At 38.8% G+C, this 19,838-nt stretch overlaps 1 pseudogene; it reads right to left on the reverse strand.

Annotated features, from left to right (window-relative positions):
- Positions 1 to 19,302: 19,302 nt before the first annotated feature.
- On the reverse strand, positions 19,303 to 19,454 carry LOC112541365 (U4 spliceosomal RNA; annotated as a pseudogene).
- Positions 19,455 to 19,838: the final 384 nt, after the last annotated feature.

Consider the following 19,838-nt stretch of genomic DNA (forward strand, 5'->3'; position numbering starts at 1 on the left):
GCGGCCAATGGGGGCGTTCGATTTCTGCGGCTTGTCTTTCCGCACCTCCGCCGCGTGAGGTGAGCTGCTGGTCTTAAGCGGAGGGGCTGGTGTGGTGGGTGCGGATGTATAAGCGACTCCTGACCGTTGGGAAATGCTTCATAAGATAACATCTAGCGCGGCTTAGTTGGTTAATAGCGAAAAGGTCCCCCCCCCCCGTTGAGCTCTTAATTGTTAGGTATATAATGTCCCTGTGTCTCATCAGCGAGGCTGAAGGGATAGTCTCAAGATCATAAACGAAGTTCAAGCCCAGGGGTCGCTCAGGGTTGTGTACTTACTGGGGAAGTTAACGAGAGACCGGAGACCAGACTACATGATTATGGGTGAAATGTTAAATTCCAGTTTTCATTAGTGAGGGAATACATTGTCAACGGTGGCAGTTTATTACGGATTAAATAATTAAATATGGAGTGCCAGAGCTTTTTTTTTTTTTAGTATAGCGTGGCAGGAGGTTGGTTGTTGGTCCATCCCTTTTAAAACATTTAAATACTTAAAATACTTATAAGCCTGGCAGAGTTATAATATATTCTATGATGGTTTTTAGTTGAGCTTTTCTCACAAAGTGATAATTTATATGCTTTGCGTGTTCATCCAAATATTTATTTGTTAAATTTATACCCCCTGCAATAAGAAAGACTCTAGATGGTTTACAATGCAACATAAAAACAATAATACAATAAAATGTCCATTAACAATTAAATCAATAACTAAAAATAAAATCAGCTCAACATATACAGACCAATAAACTAGGAGTGTCACCTCAAACTCCAAAGGCTTTTTGAAATACTTTAGTTTTAGTTAAGTAGCCAGTAGGATGGGGGCCAACTGAATTTCCAGAAAGAAGCTCTTCCATAACAGAGGGGCCCCAATTGAAAAACAGAGCCTGTAAGCTTCCACCTCTTTTGCTTCCTGAAAATGGGAACCATCAGCCCTTTCTTGCATGATATACAAATCTGGCAAGCTGAATCCAGTTGAGAAAAATGGTCCTGCAGCTACAACAGTGCCAAACCATATAGGGCATTATAGGTTAAAACCGGCATTTTGAATTGCAACTAGAAGCCTGTAGGAAGGCAGTGCAGGACTCAGAGCAGCATATGCCAGCCAGCACCTGGGTTGCTGTATTCAGGACCAATAATACTAAATTTGTATGTATAGAAATTGGAAAGGTAATAATAAATATACACAAATATGAAAACACTAAGTGATTGAGCTCAGCTGTGTAAAAGTTTACTATATGTTCTAGGAAATAGTCTTAAGAAAGTGATGGTATTGCTGTGCAGTACTTCTTCCCCCCACCAAAGTTTGGTTTGTTTATTTCCCAAAGGAAATCGAGAAAACAGAGAAATGACAACAGAACAATGAGATACTGACATCATGTTGATATCAGATAAAATAGAAATAAGCAAAGAAGAACCATTTTAGAGTAATAATATATTGTGAAATAGCCCTGTACCAAGTCCCAAACTGTTCACTTCAGGAGAAAGATGTAGAAAAGGCAGTATATGAACTGAAGGGTTGACTGATAGTAATGATAGGTACTAGATACTACCTCTACTACTTAGTAAAATTTAAAATGAAAATGTTCAACGGGTGCTTTGGTTTCACTGTCTTTTATTTAACATGAAGAATATTATAGTTCATATTTCCTCCACCTGTAAAGAAATCATGACATAAAAAGATAAAATGATGTACTAGATAGTTTCTTAGGAAACCTGGACTCAAACTCCCCATATGGCCATGAAGTGGATTCCTGGATCCCTTGTTGTAAGAGTAACATGAAGGAGAAAAAAAGCACTTCTCTTGTCCTGAAGAGTAAGTCGGGATAAAACTGCAATCAGTTTTAGAAATGATGGTGTAGAAATAAATTAGGTTTCTTCTATATCTCCAAAATTGGAATTGTTAAAAAAAAGTAGATGGACTTAGGAATAAGGACTCAAAAATTTGCAACTCATAGGCATGTAATTAGTGGAAGACCATCTAATTTGCTTCTGCTGATGGCTGTACCTCCTCTTACCCTCTGGACTTACTCAAAATGCTAGTGAAATATTTTCAGTTTTTATTGTTTTGGACAACTTACTGCTGCTAGCAAGATATTATATCTGAAAAATGAGTTGGAAGCATATATTGGCTGAACCCATAACCTTCAATCTGGTTGGGAATCCCCAAATATTGCTTCCTTTTAGCACCTGCATAGGAAAAGTGTATATTATTCAAATATATAAAGTATAAATCAATGTTTTTACATCAGAATCTTACTGCTAGAACATTCAAGTTAAGTACTACAAAGAATAACAGATTGTAAACAGAATAAATATAAGTATACAGAATAAGCAACTATCAATAACATTATTAGAAAAAAATAGTTCAGGATCTGGGGAACCAGGGATACATTGATTATTTTCATACAATATGTTAACCAATCATTTACTTAACCATGGTATAACTAATTAAACCAGTTTTCTGGTTCGCACAGTACATTAGCCACAAAGTAGTCAACCACATTTTGGTTTGGCATGTTGTGTCAATCCATCTATTCTTGTAAGGTTTGAAGAACATGATGAACATGTCACTTAGAAGGCCACAGTCTGCTATGTATTAGCATAAATAAGGTGGAAGGAAAAGGTTATAGCTGAGGTTTAAGGCAGCAGCCAAAAGTTTCAGTCCTAAATGCAGCTGAGAAACTAGAAATTAAGGCCAGAATGGACAATCACATTACTTTTGAGAACTGCATTTCACTGTGGTAATAAGTATAGAATTGCATAAGTTGGGCAATGGCCAGAAATGGGTGAGACCAGAGGGCCCCTCTGTTTCCTCCACTCACATCCGCTCACTTCCCTTGCTCTACCATATACATGTATTAGGTTGACAGGGAGAAAAGGAGGGGATAATTTTATCTTTCCTTTTCCTGCCACAAAAGAAAAAAATGGAGCAGAGCCAGCTGGAAGGGGACATTTGTGATTCTTTTTTTCTTTTTTTTTAACATCCCGTTTCCTGCCTTCTGGAATAATACTTCTGCTTTTGTAAATGTTTCTGTGAGAATGGGATCATTAGAATGGGAAATTCATTCTGCTTTCCTGTGTTGGGCAGATCTGAATTGAAGTACAGTATGCAAGTAAACACATAAACGCATTCCAAATCATATGACTGAATGATATCTGGCTTAGTTCTCTCTGAGCTCCCAGAAAGAGAGGTGACATTCCTTTCCATAAGTGTTCATGTTAGTCTAGTGTTAGATAATAATTAATGCTTCTTCTTTATTATGTCTATTTGTAGACATACATGAACATGTGTGTTAATTAACATCTACCATATATGTCTCTGTGTGTGTTTCACAGTTTTATTTCCTTCTCTGGATTGAGAAGAAATTTTAATTAAGTAGAATGTGTGCTAAGCAGCTGTGACAAGATGAAGCATGAATTCCTGTGACAGGTCACTATAATTCACATGTCAACAAGTAACATACTTCCATTGATTTAGACATAAGCAATATCTTGGATAAAAGATTTAGGTAGCAGGTCTGAATTTTGGAATACTGTATCTTTAGCAAACTATTACTCTATGTTATTAGAAAATGCTATTAGGAATCAAATAATCTTGAGTAAACATTTGTGAAATTTTTACACAGAACAATGAAAGTATTAGCATACTGGAACAGAAATATGGAGTTGTTTAAATCATAATATTGTAATTAATTATATATGTGTATATTTAAATGTTGCCCTGTAATGTCCTGCTTATTTGCAAATAAGAATGGAAAAGATTCTGTGGGATGATAGAGGAATGCTGTTGTCCTCACCATCAAGTCATTTGGTTTACAAAGTTACTAACCTAGAGGCACATCACTTGATGTGAACTGGAAGGAAAAATATAGTGCTTTCAAACTGACTATGATACTTTTGACCTTGATAATTCTAGAGAAGTTGGCATTTGTCACTGTATTTAACATATTTTCTGCCTTCCATCTCTTACAATTGATACAGTGAATGTGCTTCTATGTTTTTTTATTTTGATTTGTAACACACTATGCTTTTGATGCTGCTATACAAGTAACAATTAATGAAATCTGGGAAAAGCAATTTAAAATAGCAGTATTTCAAAGCAAGACATAGTGAAATCTTGTTAATAAAACCCTCTGTACATAGCAGTTACGCTGAACATCTAGTCTGCTTTTTATAGTCTTATTTAGGTGTTCCAGTGTTCCAAACCTTGAATTATTTGCATTTATCCTTCATTTACAATAAAGCAATATAGCAAGTGCTAAATAAAAAGTAGAGGATGAAAGCGCTCAGGGCTATAGTATCTTGTTTTTGTAGAAAATACCATATTTGGTTGGCATTATGCACAGGTAACATAATATGGATCTGCCCAAATTCTCTTCCATAACTAATAATGTAATAGGAAGATTGTCCTTGTTAGCAGTTTATCACTCAGACTAAACAATCTAATTAGTAATTAGTCTGACTTTTCCTCTAACAGTTCAACATATAGAATACCACTATATGTGGTAGTTCCCATTGTAAGCACATTAGTTCAGTTATGGTTGTGGCTGTATGCATTCTTGTTTCTCTATTTTTCTGGAGAAATGGGCTAGCTCCCCACTATTTAATATAGTTAAAAAAAGAAAAAACAGAATATTTTTTTGTGAATGCTGAAGTATGCAAGTGACACAGTGGGTACATAAAGGATAAGTTGACTCAGATTTGCAGGCTAAGGATTTGTAGTATTTGGCAGAAGATCACCATGCTAGTAGATTCAAGATATGGTACTGCCATGGCAGATAATGACAGTAACATCCAAGATACACTTATGGACCACTACACTGGTAAAATTGTTTCATTGCAAGTGACATCAACAACTTAGGAATATTAATTATTCATAAATACAGACTATCTGCTCTACCATTTACCTACAGTGTATTACTCTCTCACTGTATATCCCAAGTTCCCACATTCATTAATTAGTAGGCCATTGCAGGATATATCCACAACAGAGATGGATGCTGCCAACAAGGTATATGGAATAGTTGGGGATTAAGAGAGTTTGAATGACAGTTATCAAGGTCAATCACTGAGCAAAATGGAAGAGTTAATTATGTTAATTGCAAAAAGGAGCTGTTGATTAGTCCCTTCAGGCTTTTAGATTATAAAATGCTTTTTCGTGGTGGTTCTTTCCCTTTTTCTTATATGGAGTTGTATGCTATATTCACACCAGTTCCCTTCAGGTAAAATGGTCTAAATTGTTCCATAAGAGCACCACTGGGAGATATTTCAGGGGAAAAGAGGCCTTTTCTTTCCCCAGCGCCATCCCAATATTTTTTTTCCTCTACAAAAAGAAACACTCGTTTCCTTAAGCACAAAGAAATGAAATGATGTGCAAGTAGAGTTTTGGGAAGAGAAAGCAGATATGAAGGTCTTGTGAGCCACGTCTCTGTTGGCTGGAATCTGCCTAACACTGATGTAAAATCCTGCTGGAATCCTTGAACTTCGAGCATTTATAACTGGCCTTGAGACAAATGCCCCACGATGTATGAAGTATTGCTGCAGGGGTGAAGCGGTTAAAGAACTATATAGAGACTCTAGTTTGAGACCCATGATCTCCCTATCTTTCTTCCTCTTAACATGATTCTGTCTGTAGGATAATTAAAATACAGACTTGTTCTGTTAGTGAGAGAATTCGAATGTTAGCTTTCCATTTCTAAAAATTCAGTCTGATAATACTTTCCCTTAGTACTAAATGTATGAATAGTAATGCTGAAAAGGCATTTTGTATATTCAAGTGTTTTTTCTTACGTATTGCATATTATCATATAAAACAAAACTTTGACATGGAAAATGATTTCTAAAATTCTGTCTTGAAGTACTTGTAGACCCACCCAAAGTTTAGCAAGCCAGAAGTCAAACAATGTGATATATTTAGATTCATAAAATTCACATTTATCTGAACAGTCAAAAGGAAACTAATGTTTGTGCTTCAAACTACCACCAAAGGTCTGGAATGCACTGTTTACATCCTGAAACAATTACAGAAAACAATGAATTTGGAAAGCTGTTTGGGATTTGTTTTAAGCCTCTGTCTTACTCAGTTTTTGGAATGAACAACAAAACTAGATTAAAACATATGGCAAAGGGCACATTCTAAGCAGAGTTATAAAATTCTACTTCTGGATCTCTAATTGTTTATTACAAGTATTTCTGTTTTGCTTAGCTCAGAGCTGATATCTGGAGATTTATATAGAATCCAAAACTAAAAATATCAAAATAACTAAATACAATACCAATGAGCATTCACATAGTCAACAAACAAAATAAATTCACAAATGGCTGCTCAAACAAGACAGTCTTAACCAGCTTGTGGAGGGCTAATAGGGAGGGTGCCAGGTACATCTCTGAGGGCAAGATGTTCCACAACATGGGCCCACAACAGAGAAAGGCCCAAAACAGACAATGTGCCCTTATATTCAGGAAGAGATGTCTCTGGACAAACAGTAATTCCATCTCGCTGTGATAACTGTAAGCTGGTGTGAGACTAGGCTGAAGCTGCCATCACTAAAGATGAACAGGCACATAAGCAGAGAGGACACAAAGCCAGGAATCTTGTGTAAAAGATCCTTTTGAGGAGGTAGATAGGAAGGAAACAAGTTGTTAAGGAAACAAAGAGAAAAAATGTCACCTGAACCAGCAAAGGAAATTGGGCCTGAGCACATGGAAACTGCCCCCCCCTCCACAATCCCATCAACAGCTACCAATCTTGTAAATTAACAAGGCAAGAGTAGCTGCCAGTCTTATGAATCAACAAAGCAAGGACTTTTGGGGATAAAAGGGGTTCCTGAAGCCCGCCCACCCCTGGAGTCATCTATGGATCCAGACTTGGCAGCATCTGTCCCTCTAGCTAGTGCCTGGCTGCCTAGTTGAGAAGGACATTAATAAGTGTGGATGAGTGTGTGTGTGCGTGTAAGAAAGAGTAAATGTACATTGTAACCAATAAAGTTTTGCTGTTACTTTAAATTCACTGGGTCTCCATGTATTTCAAAGAACCTGTTGTGGCTCAGTGTTTGGTTGAAAGTGATTTGTGTGTGTCCCTAATTATTTCCCGGCTGTTGCCCAGTGCTGTGTATCTTGTCTGCTCTAGCTGCACCTATCTGGAAACCCAGGTGGAAAGTAAGGGGGGCTTACAAGATCCATGTGCCTCAACAAGCCATGAGTATGTGACCATAAGCTGACCTGGGAGCACCTGTAACATTTTTATCAGTGTTAGATGTGGGATACATGGATTGGGCCCTTTGAATTTATTATCTGAGTGATCAGTTATGCCTTTGTGGAAATCTGGGGATGCCCAGCAAAAGGGTGCTTTGTCACCAGCTGCCTCCCAGGTGACAGCTCCAGTGGAGAATCCTGAGGAGGAGGAAATGGGTCTGGTATATTGTGAAGTGATGGAGAAACTTGTTAAGAAGTTGGGATTGCCTGTTGGTGACTTGAGAAATGAAAGTCAGTGTATTTGGGGAGGGATGTTAAGCTGTACAAATTAAGAGGAGGAAAGAAACAGATTTACCTGGAATGTTGACAATAGTATTGGGAGTTGGCTTGACCCATATGGATCAGCTCCTCATACAGTTGTGATCAGAGAGCTCCTCTTTAAAGGGAGACTTGGAACAACTCAAAAATAACCACCATGTTTTGCAGGCTGATTACCAGCTGCAAAAGAGCCATACGGTGGAACTAAGAGAGACCTTGTCTCAACTGAAAACTAGTGTAGGAAGAGAAGAGGAGTGGCAACAAAAGCATAGTGTGCAAGAACTAAAAGTTGAAGCTTTAAAGGACCTTCTGCAGACCTCTGCTAGGAATAAGCACACGGCTTGCGGAGAATGTAGTAAGAAGGGTGGAAGCCTTTCCCACATGCAATAATACAGCAGACACCACTCCAAGGTTGTTGCACCAACAGATCTTTTGTCACAGGGGTCTGCCACTCCAGATATCAGCCAATAGGAACACTATTTTCATTAGTCAATTCTTTGAAGCCTTTACCTCACAGTTAGGAATCAAACGCAAGCTGTGTGTGGCATACAGGCCCCAGAACAGTCGAAATTGTGAACACATGAATGATACCATTAAGACTGTTAAGGAGACTCTGTCTCTAACACATGCATGGGCAGACTTTCTGCCAACTGTTCTAATAAGCATCAGGAGCTCCATTTCCAGCTGAGCTGGATACAGCCCCTATGAAATCCTGTTTGGTTTCCCCGTGCACCCCAAGGTGCACGGGGAAACCAGGGGAAGATGGCTTAAAAACTTAGCAGAAGTAAGATGTGGCTAAAGTCTTAGAACAAGCCAATGCTGGTTCCAGAGAATCCAAAGTTATCCCAAAGTGATATTAAACCAGGAGGTCGTTATGGGGGGGAGGGAAGGAAAACCAGGGGGAGCCCTGGGGCCACAATGGAACTGCTTCCTCTTTTGTCCCCCCCTCTTTTGTCCTCCCCTTCTCTCTCTCTCTTTCAATTTTATCCACAGGATCCAAGCTATGAAGACCTATATTCTCTTCAAAATACTCCTCCTGGGACAATGCCTAGAAGCCCTGCAGCACAATTCTAACTTCTTTTCCATAGAATTGGCACAAGCAGCTATGAACAGCCCAGCTTTTTGCATAGGGTGACTTTTGACAGTGGGAAGGGTCACATCCACCTGTTTTTTGGAATACCCTCAAGCCTGGAGACATTAAGAGATGTTACTGCTTTAAAGGATTTTACCAATGACTCTTGGGAGGGAAAGTTTTTTCACTTTGGATCTTCTCCAGAACTGAAACCATGGACAAACCAAAGGAGAGTGACCCTGAATCTTTTAGATGTAACCAATGCAACTCAATGTATATATTTTGCTAACGTGAGGAATCATAAACACCCACTGTCCTCCAACTCTCCTGTTTCTATCTATGAAAAAGTCTACAATATCTCCCATGCTTCCACCCCTTTATTTTTACCTAAAGGTTTCTTTTTGTAATGTGGGCATGAGGCTCAAACCTAAGTCCCAGCCTATAGTTCAGGGGGCCTTGTGCCACTGGGCACTTGAACTCTCTATATGCCCTCCCTTCCATGCAAGTAAGCCCAACAACCCAACTTAAACAGGAAATATCATCTGATTGTGAGAGTGATGTAACACTCTTATCCAAAACAGAAGTCAAGGCTCTAACCCTTTTGTTAGTAGGGATCCCAGCACTAAGCAAAAGAACTCACATGGACCTAAGAAAAATGACCTGCATGTTAGCTAAAATTGCCAACCTCACATCTTTCCTCCTTGCAGCTCTAACCAAAGAAAGCTACTATAAGGGCAGGACAGGGCTGCAAATCATTTCAAGGTCTTGTTTTAACTTAACTTGGGATTCTGGGGAAGAAAAATTGTTCAAATCTTGCTGTTTGTATTATTTGCCTTTATATTAATTTTCTCAGTATTTCAGTGGGTTAAATCTTTTCCTGAAATATTGTACCTACATGCCAACTGGACAGCAAACCTATTGGCAAGAATACATGAAAAAACCTGTAATACTCTTGAGTGTGTTATGAGCGAGCCCCATTTTTGTGGCATCTCTTGTTCAACTCGATGCCAAGGGGAGAATTATGTGAGACTAGGCTGAAGCTGCCAGAACTAAAGATGAAGCAGGCACATAAGCAGAGAGGACAAACAGCCAGGAATCTTGTCTAAAAGATCTTTTTGAGAAGGTAGATAAGAAGGAAACAAGTAATTAAGAAAGCAAAGGAAAAAAATGTCACCTGAACCAGACAAAGGAAGTTGGGCCTGAGCACATGGAACTCGCCCTCCCACCGCCACCGAATCCCATCAACAGCTACCAGACTTGTAAATTAACAAGACAAGAGTAGCTACCAGTCTTGTGAATCAACAAAGCAAGGACTTTGGGGGATAAAAGGGGTTCCTGAAGCCCACCCACTCCTGGAGTCATCTTTGGATCTAGACTTGGCAGCATCTGTCCTTCTAGCTAGTGCCTGGCAGCCTAGTTGAGAAGGACATTAGTAAGTGTGGATGAGTGTGTGTGTGAGCATTTGAGAAAGAGCAAATGTGCATTGTAACCAGTAAAGGTTTGCTGTTACTTTAAATTCACTGGGTCTCTGTGTATTCCAAAGAACCTGTTGTGGCTCAGTGTTTGGTTGAAAGTGATTTGTGTGTGTCCCTAATTATTTCCTGGCTGTTGCCCAGTGCTGTGTATCTTGTCTGCTCTAGCTGCATCTATCTGGAAAACCCAGGTAGAAAGGGGGGTACAAGATCTGTGTGCCTCAACAGGCTGAGAGTGTATGCATGAGTAACCATAAGCCAAACCTGGGAGCACCTGTAACACTGGTTTCTATCCTTCCTGACTTCACAGACACCAGGTAAGGACTTCCACAGCATCTTCAGCCCAACCTGGGTTGGTGATGTAAAATTGCATATTACTAGCATAGTGATGATACCTCACTCTAAACCAGTGGTTGAACTCTACTGGTAGCTTTATATGGATGTGAGAAAGTAGTGAGGAAAGAGCTGAAACCTGCAGTACCCCATGCCGGAGAACCCACCAGCTTGACTACTCCTCCCCAGCCACTTGTGGCTTGAATTGCTCACTAACATACAAGCAGAACTACTGCAGAATGGTGCCTCCAGCTCCTAACCCCCATAGGCAGTCCAGTAAGATACGAAAATATCAAAAGGAGAAGAGTGCACTCCTACCCTATAGAACCTGAAGTAGATCATCTACCAGAGTACCAAATTCTGTTTCCATCCCACATCAAGGTCTGAATCCAGATTACAAAAGCCATCCATTTCATCAAAGATCCTCTGTAGTTGATCTACCACCATCTTCTCTACAACCTTCCCCAGAAAGGGGAGATTGGAGACTAACAGTTCTATAATAGATTTGAGAGAGGATTTCTTCAAGAAACAGACACTGCACCATCTTTTTCAAGCTTTTCTCAAAGCTTCTTTAAGGGGGTCGTGATGCCACCTGCCTTGAAAAAGATGGTGGTGCTCTGTCCATCTCTTGAAGAAGCTTTGAGATCTTTTCAGAATCCAGCCTTTCAGATCCAGCCACTGATACACATACTTGCTGTCCAAAGGATTCAGGACAGGTAAAGTTCCAGATCACATATAGTGACATTCATACTACTCAGAATCCTCTCCACTCCCTTGATTTATAATATTACCTATCTTTTATTTGACATGGTCCTTGCCCCTATATGTGCTTTTTTATTTTATTTTATTGCATATGAACAACTTTAAGATACATTAGTTGGTCTATTTTAATAGAAATGTGCATATGGTTTTGATTGTTCCATTAGACGAATAAAATTGCTCCTGTAGGCAAGAATGCTTCACATATGTAAAGAATTTACTGGTTGGGGATAAATTCAGGTATTCCTCGCTTAATGACCATTTGTTCAGTGATCTTCAAAGTTACGACACTGCTGAATGAGTGGTATTTATGCCCATTCCTCGAAGTTATGATCACATGATCAAAATTCGGGCACTTGACAGCCCACCCACATTTATGACTGCAGGATGCACTTCAACAACCCCAACCCACCTATTTCCCCCCATCTCTCTCTTTTGGCCCCCTGGACTCTGCAGCCCCTGCAGCCCTGGGCTCTGCCATTCCCTGCTGACCTTCGCTGTCTTCTTCCTCCTGCTGCTGACGAGGCACGCCCAGCCTGGCTCTTCATGAGGCAGCTGCTGGCCTCACAAGGCCTTCTTCCTAAGGTTGCACACGGCTTTCCTGAGGCCCCATGAGGAAAGCCTTGTGCAGCCAGTAGCTTCACACCTCAGTGCTGGGGCGGCAGCAGCTTTGCACCATGTGGCTGGAACGGCTGCAGCTTTGCGCCATAGTGCTGGGGCAGGCTGGGGTGGCCAGGGCTGGGTTGAGCTGGGGCAGCTATGGCTTTGCAAGGAGCCAGGCCAGGTGTGCCTCGTCAGCAGCGGGAGGAAGAAGACAGTGAAGGTCAGTTGGGTGCGGCAGTAGCCACCCCCAGGCTGGCTGCACTTGTGTCGGGCCGCAGCAGCCACTTACCCACCTGCTGGCTGGCCTGCAAGCTGCCTGGGACTCACAACTTCCCTATTGACTTTGCTTGTTGGAAGCCGGCAGGAAGTCACAAGGAGATACTCGCTTAACGACCTACGATTCTCACTTAAGAACAGCAGGGGGACTGTGGTATTGCTGTCATTAAGTGATGTGGTTTTATGACTGTATCACTTAGCTACGGAAATTCCAGTCCCAGTTACTGTTGTTAACCGAGGACTACCTGCACAGTACTATGTCTAGAAAAATCCAAGGTGGAATATTGTTACAGTGATGTTGGGCAATAATCTTTCTTACAGAATGGTAAAAACTGGAAATAATCTTTGCTTTTCTGAAGTCTGTACATCACTGAAATCTCAGAAGTGATATCGACATTCAAGAGGTCAGGCAGAATTCTATAAGCTCTATTTCATGTTGATGCTGAACCCAAAATCAAAGGAAAATATTTCTTTTGAGGGTTTAAATGAACAGGATAAAGGCATGAAGCAACTCCTCCTGCCTTTGATCCAGAGAAAATGCTTAGCTAACTTTAAAGCTGGAGGGGGGGAAAATCTGCAAATCTTATTTTCTCCTCTCTGTTATTTTGTTGTGAATTTGGCACTATGCAAGAAGGAAGCTGGGCCCTTTGTTTCTAGCTTTGATTTCTCTTGGATCAAGCAGGCTGCTCATTTCAGAATATTTTATTACAATGCCTTTTTCCTCAGCTGTGCTGTTTGTGAAATTTGTTGCCAAGAACCAGTGGTACTTATATAGGAAGAGTTATTTCGAGGGACACACTTTGTTCTTTGTTATATTAGGGCAATTCTGCTTATTTAAGCTGGTTGGGAATCAGTTTCGGAGAGTAGCTGAACTTTTGGGGGACAGGACAGTTAATCTATTTAGTTCTTGATATAAGCATGAGTCTACTTTCAGGGCTTTTGCTACAAGTCTGAGTAGGGAAATGTCATTCCCTTATAGCAGTGTACACAATATTTGTAAAACCACATAAAAAAAATGCTTAAGCCTCAATTATAGTATACCAATACTCAAAAGGAATCCACCAGTGTCTCATCATTTAGTGCTACCTATATCACTTGAGAAATAATAGACACATTCCTTCATGCTTATATGGGCTATAAATGCCTGAGAAAGGACTCCACCCGATCACAAATGCAAATGCTTTCATTCTGAGTCACACCTTAATGTAGCAGGAAGAGTGAGATTCAGAAATTAAGGGAGTAACTCTTGGAGTAAAAAGTAAAGAGTGGCAATAAGAGTGGAATATGTATTTTGTTAATTCTGTACTAAATATCTAACGCATGTCTTTTTGAAAGGAACAAATGCGGTGCAGGCAACTCTTACTCTATCTCTCATTCAGATGTGGCACAGAAAAGAATTTGGACTAATAACTATTATGGATCTTAATCTATGTCAGATACACTGAGCTTTGAAATATTTTTTCTCTCCTTTTTTAATATCAACTTAATTCCAGAATATGCAGAGTAAGAATACATGTCTTCTAAGCATGTACAAATCGATGGTTCCTTGGATAAACAGCTAGCCTTTCCTACTTGGGCTTCAGGACCACCTCATACATAGGCTTGAGAACTATTCTAATTTTCTTTTTCAGATGCTACTTCGGGGGATGGGGGTTGATACTTTAACAAGAGGGGATATTCCTTTTGTTGTTGTTGTTTTGCTTTGTTTGGGAAACCACATTCCATTAGGGATAATTGATCAGTGACCACAGAGTAGGTGTAACACATATCAAAAGTAAACATATAATACCTCACCTATCTCCGAGTATACACACTCAGCTTTAATACAGTAGGACACAAATAGCACTTTTTACACCAGTGTTGTCCAAACTTGGCCACTTTAAGATGAGTGGACTTCAACTCCCAGAATTTCCCAGCCAGCATGGCTGGCTGGGGAATTCTGGGAGTTGAAGTCCACTCATCTTAAAGCGGTCAAGTTTGGACAACACTGTTCTACACAGTCTGAAATGTCTAGGGTGTACTTGTTGAATATAATGAGAATGAGAATCAAACGCATCTGGAGGGAATCAAATTGGAGGTGGTTGATGTAGCACCTCTTAGTAAGACTTCTTAAAAGAATCCATTGTGATAAAGAAACTATTGAATATCTGCCCCTCGCTGCAAGGGCCAAAAAGACAAGATCATCTTGGCAATCAACACTAATACCATGCAAGCATTTTGTAGCATTAATATTTTTTGTATTTGTTTTGTTGTAGTTTGCTCTTATTCTGTTTTTATTACGTATAACTATGAGTATAGTGTCCGTGCTCACTTCAATTTTCTTATTTCCTGGTATACACAAAACGTAATTTTTCTGGTTCAGATTCATAGCCAAGTATGATTTGTTCAGACTTGGAGAACAGGAGGAGAATGGACTTAATGCCAGTTTATGATTACCAAATTATGATTTATTTTTTATCATTTTGCAACTAAGCTATAATTTTAAGAGCAATCCAAATTCAAACATTTAAATAAACCGAATAATGAATGTTCCGTAAAGAAAGTAACTATGTTAATACCTGAATAAATGTAATCAAGAATAATTCCTTGAAAATAGATATGAAACCTAGACAGTGGAAGAAACTGAAAGCAGTTCCTTCATATAGAAGGGAAAAAAAATCTTTCAACACATCTGTAAACTATAACTTAGCCCTCAAAGCATAAAACTTTTCAGAGAGGGTCTGGGTATAGCAGCATTTGTTTTATATTATTTGTTGTGCATATTTACCATTTATAGCTTGCATTAATATAACGCTGTCATCAGCTTGTTTTTATCATATGTCTTGAAGATACAAGTGTGTACATGTAATAAAACTCTATAGCACTTATTTATGTGTTTTACATGCTACTGGGTAGAATAATCTCTTCTACTCATCACGCTGTTAAATTGAGTTGTTCCTTATGCTTGAGTTATCGGTGCAGCTGCCTCATTCATGTAGCTACAACTCCTTGTACAGACCTGTTCACACATGCACATTCTTCATTTGAGCTGCCATGACTTGGCAATTGGCAACTGAATGTGCGAATTGTCCCTGGGGTGATGTTTGGGCTTTTATTTCTATATTGACATTGTTTATTTTGTTTATTGTACAACTGTGTGAATCTGTATAATTATGGATTTATTTAATTATAAGGGAATGAAGAAATGAATATTTCTTCCTGCATTTTTCTTTTTTCAAATGGGTTCGAATACAGTCCACAGGAATGGCACACAAGGAAATTCTGTTCATGTATTCCAGGGACAACTCAGGAATAACTCCCCCCCCACACACACACACACACATTTGCCATTGGAAAGACACTTCTGTGTGAATTCAGAGTTTGCTTCTAAGCGACAAGTCATGAAGGAAGCAGACAACAAATAATTACAGTGCAGAAACCCTGTGTCCAAATTGGACATGTTTATGCTTATAACTGTGGTGTTGACAGACCCATCTTATTGTAATGTGGTCTTAAAACTCTTCAGCTTTGTCAAGTTTCTTGCAGTCTATCTTTCCACACATTCCAAAAATTCACTTGGAGTTGAAGCACATTGGCCAGCATCAATGATACTTGCAGTTCAAGGGAATACAGTAGCTATCTGTCAGTATTCAAGTCAGTACAAGGAACTCCATCATCATTATTTTCAAAGCAGCTTGGGGGCCATTTCATCTTTGTGTTCAAAATAATCAGCAGGTTCAAGTTCAATTTGCTTTCCCTCTCTTGTGGAAATGTTTGTAATGCAGTAATCCTAATTAATGGATTATATCAAGCTTTCTGTTTCCCTCCTTTTGGGGATAGACATTTTCTTTCTGTCTTCATCACCAAAGCTTTGCCTGTCACTTACTTCTGCATAAGTCTCTCCAGGTCACCCAACTAGAACGCAACTGAAATCATCTCTTTACACATTTATACACCTGTTAGCTACACATTATTGGATGAAAAAGAGTGAGAAAATACATCACCAGAAGAAGAAAGAAAAGTGTTACAGGTTTGCATTGCACTTTATACATGATAACTTAAATTTATAGATGCCCTTTGGAATAATTAAATATAATTTGAATATAAAAAGCAAACATTTTTATAAAAGAAACCTCTTAAATATAGCCAGCTGGTAAACAACTAAAGGACAATAGGAAAGAAGGCTGATTTTTACTTATTTCTTATTCGGCAAGTTTTCTTTCTGTATAAGACCTACAGGTATGTACAGTGTGTCATCACTGGTACAGAATCAGCTTGAAAGACAGGCAGAGATACCATTTTTACATGGTCTCTTCAGAAAGAAAACTGTTTAAAAATATGATACTATTTCAAGCAATGTGATAGAAAATTATAAATTATTCTAGAAAGTTTTTATAAATGTGCACAGAACATTTTGAAAATGAATGTCTGGAATCTTAAGTGGCACAGTCACTTAACACTGTTATCTCATTGTGCTTCATATGTAAACCAGATTTGAGTTTGATGATCTTGCAGAGAGCTTTTAGGTACTAATTTGATCTTCCATTGTGTTTGTACAGTGTTTATTATGCACTATGCATTTTATTATATGCTTGGAAATTGCCTCATATGTGAATTATTAAGACGTTATGAGAACCCTCCCTGCTAAAACATGTTATGCTGCCTCATTGTGGTGGGGGTTGTTCCTGAGAGGGATGAGTAAAGAATACAGGGAATGTTTCTCAAAAGTATATACTCCCAGCAGGGTCACACAAGATGTGAACATTATCTCAGCTGCCCAGCTAAAGCAAGCAAACACCTATATTGGGTAACAGCCATATAGGATGCTGAAGGCAGATGTTCACTTTAATGACAACAGCAAAGGCATCATTTCATACTGGTCAGGAAAAGGTAGTGGTAAACCACTTCTGTATTTTGCCAAGAATACCATATGGATATACAAGATAAACCTGACAGATGATATACTGCCAGATGATGGGCCCCACAGGTTGGATGGTACTCACCATGCTGTGGAAGAAGAGCTGAGGAACTTTCATAGCATTTATGACATGGCTAGATTAAAGACTTCAGGACATCTGGTTACTGATGTTGGCATGCAGGAAAAGTAAACGCAAAGGTGCAATTACAGAATTATAGTGGTAATATGGAACATAAGAAGCACGAACACGGGAAAGCTCAATACAGTGAAAGAGGAAATGAATCAATTGCACATTGACATCTTAAGCATCAACAAGTTGAACATGGACTCATATTGGTCACTTTCAGTTAGAAGATAATACTACTTACTACTTTGAATATGAAAAACTAAGAAGGAATAGCATTGTTGCTTTCATATTTAGGAAGGTTATAGCGAAGGCAATACTTGGATACAATGCAGTCAATGATCAGATAATATCAGTTAAACTTCACGGACAACCCTTTAATATGATGGTTATCCAAATGTATGGTCCAGAAGAGGAGTTTGACAAGGTTTATGGACAAGTTCAATCTTATAGTTGGAGACTGGAATGTCAAGGTTAAAAATAGTAAGGAGGAAAATTTAGTTGGACTGTATGGCCTAGGAAATAAAAATAAAACAGGAGAATGACTTATCAGTTTCTGCCAATCCAATTATTTCTTCATGGCTAACATATTCTTCAAATAACCAAAATGATGCCAATATAATAGTAATCACCAGATGGAAAACACAGAAATCAAATTGACTATATTATTGGTACAAGGAGATGGAAGAGCTCAGTTATAATAGGAAAGATGGGGCTGACTGTGGAACAGATCATGAACTGCTCATGTGCAAGTTCCAGGTCAAGATAAAGGGGAAGAACAATACCAACTAATTTCCATAATATGATTTTGAGCATGTACCCCTCTCCCACATTTTCAAGGAAAGCATCAGGAATCGCTTTGGAGTCTTGAACCTCATAGATATGCAACCAGAGGAATAGTGGAATGAAATCAAAGAAGTTGTTAAGGACAAAAGTGAAATGAGACTGCCAAAGACCAAGAAACAGAAGAAACCAAACTGAATGTCAGAACAGATGGTGGAAATTGCCAAGAAGAGACGAGAAGCCAAAGCCAAGAAAGATAAATGTCTTAGACAGGAAATTAATAAATAACTTCAGAGAACTGTTAGAAGAGACAAGAAGCAGTATTAAACAATATTTGTAAAGACACCAAAGATGGAAACAGAGACAGTAAAACAAAGAAAGTTTTCCAAAAGATCTCCAAACTCATAAGGAGGTTCCAGCCACAAACTTGTATACTAAAGGATGCCAATGGACACATATTAACTGAATCAGAAGATCAAACGAAGAATTGAGTACTGTATACTGAAATTCTGTGCAATAAGGGTGTCAAAATCCAAGTTAGCTTAAAAGATATTCTTTATTTACAAGAACCTCTGGTACTAGAAGTCCTTATCAACTTGAAAGGCTATAGAAATATGGCAAGCAATAGAAGAATCAGTAAAGGTTCTAACCAAACTGTGCCAGCAAATCTGGAGAACAACACAATAGCCAACAGAGTGGAAGAGGTTAGTCTACATACCAATACCAAAGAAAGGAGACTTAACAGAATGTGCAAGCTATCACACAATATCTTTCACTTTACATGCTAGCAAGTAATGCTCAGGATCATCCAAAACAGATTAAAGCTGTACATGGAAACAGAAATGTCAGAAGTTCAAGCTGGTTTTAGAAAAGGCTGAGGTACAAGAGACATTATTGCTAACACACACTAATAATAATTGAGAAATCCAAAGAATACCCAAAAGAAGTCAATATGTGCTTTATTGACTATAGAAAGTCCTTTAATTGTGCCACCCATGTCAAGCTGTAGAATGTCCATAAAAAAATGGGAATTGTCCTTATGCAAAACCTATACACAGGACAGGATGGAATATGGTGAAACAGGTTGGCTCCAGGTCAACAATGGAGTGAGACAAGCCTGTACAGTATATTTTCCCTTGGGATGCCTTGGGATTAGCCTTCTGAGGCAGCTAACTGGAGGTTCATGCAGGCTGATTCTGCAACTAGGTAGCCTCCCTGAGCCCTCGATGTTAGTCCAACTGGCTTATAGTAATAGGACATAGTACTGATTTCGAAGGTTGCCTATGAGGTTCTGAAATGTTTATCCAGACATTTTTAAATTTTCCTCCTCTCTTCATCTACTAGGCAAAACAATTCATTTCTAAAAGTATGTAAATATAATTAGTAAAAGAAACTAAGAACTTGGGATGGTTATTTGTTCTTATGAGGTATTCTCTGATGTGATCAGAATTCCAGAATGTGCTTTTCCCCATAGCTGAGTGTGTTTTAAGGCATCAAAGTGGGCAACTGGGAAAAAGTTTTCAATTAGCAAGAATCAAGCCTCAGATAAATCTCATTGTCTACAATACTGCCACTGAGCAAAGTTAGCTGAGTGTGTAATATTGTTGGATATTGGTTGGATATCTGCAAATAAAAGGAGGACAGATTTAAGAATTTGAAAAGGAGATTCTTGTTAACTCAAATGCACCAGATGTCCCTGCTTTTCTTTCTGTTCTTCTGATCCACATCTGATGTTCTGTGATAACCATTTAGAATCTCACTATTGATTCTCAAACATCTACCTCATGGCCTATAATCTTTCTATAATAATTTGGCCCTCATTTTTTTAAGCTATCTGTGTCTTTATAATTTCAGTAAAACGTCCATTAATTGCAGTCTGTAAGATAATGATTTGTTCACTTTCATTTTTATTTTGCGTTGAAAAGAAGCATCGTTCTTTTTTTCTTCATTGGCAAGTTGGAATGCTTGT

Source organism: Python bivittatus, unplaced genomic scaffold (genome assembly GCF_059951505.1).
Source record: "Python bivittatus isolate LINGU-HERP-01145 unplaced genomic scaffold, Pbiv_v1 ctg000610_np1212, whole genome shotgun sequence".
Taxonomy (NCBI): domain Eukaryota; kingdom Metazoa; phylum Chordata; class Lepidosauria; order Squamata; family Pythonidae; genus Python; species Python bivittatus.